The sequence below is a fragment of the Pygoscelis adeliae genome, unplaced genomic scaffold (genome assembly GCF_000699105.1).
Source record: "Pygoscelis adeliae isolate BGI_AS28 unplaced genomic scaffold, ASM69910v1 Scaffold69, whole genome shotgun sequence".
NCBI classification, from domain to species: Eukaryota; Metazoa; Chordata; class Aves; order Sphenisciformes; family Spheniscidae; genus Pygoscelis; species Pygoscelis adeliae.
In genome coordinates, this window is record NW_008825619.1 from 3,366,215 (window position 1) to 3,367,082 (window position 868).

Consider the following 868-nt stretch of genomic DNA (forward strand, 5'->3'; position numbering starts at 1 on the left):
ACAGGCACCGAACACCTCCTGCAGCCCTTGAAACGAACGCGCTAAGCCTTCCTTTCACGCTGACTTCCTTTTAAATCGGGTTATCCTTAACTGTCTCTCCCACCAGCCTTTCGTGGCAACGCCTGAGCCCTGAACGCTGCCTTACCCAAAACATCTGTCCAAGCGCTTCCAGTTTCTAATTGACAGGAGAGCACCGGGCAAGCGAGCGGCGCGCTCCCCGCTTGGTCCCCTGCGCGCTGCAGAGACGTGCCATCCCGAAAGGTGGAGGTGGCTCCCTTCACACCGGGCTGGCCAGCCCTTTCTAAAAGGGGCTTGGGGGCTAGGGAGGGAGAAGGGCTAGCAGTTCAGAAGGGCTTCCATAATTTGGATGGCGTCGACTCGGTTTAATACTTGTACAGGGTAGCACAGGCGGGGAAGGGAGAAGGGAAAGGTGCGTGTGTAACTGGAAGACGGGAAAGGACGGGCAGAGACCCGCTGCTGTCACACCACCTCCCGCACGGCTTCCAGCGCAGTCGCCTTCGGGGCTCACTCTCCCTCATTTCGTTTTATACCCCGCAGGTCTCCCGCCACTTCAACCCCACTTCCCCCCACTTCATCCCCATTTCCCCACTCCCGTTAGCCGGAGACGTGCCCCTCTGTTTCTCAAAAAAAAAGCGTTACCCCACCCTCACCTTCCAGGAGGTCGGAACCAAGTATTACACGTTCCCGACCATCGGTCTTAAAAAATAAGCTCAAACTTTCCCACCAGGCTGGAGAAGCGGGGCACCCGCGGGCGGCAGGGCGCAACGACTCGCCCGGCCCGCAGGCAGGCGGAGCCCCGCGGGATCGCCCCAGCACCGCCCGCTGCTCGGAAGCACCGGCGCACCCC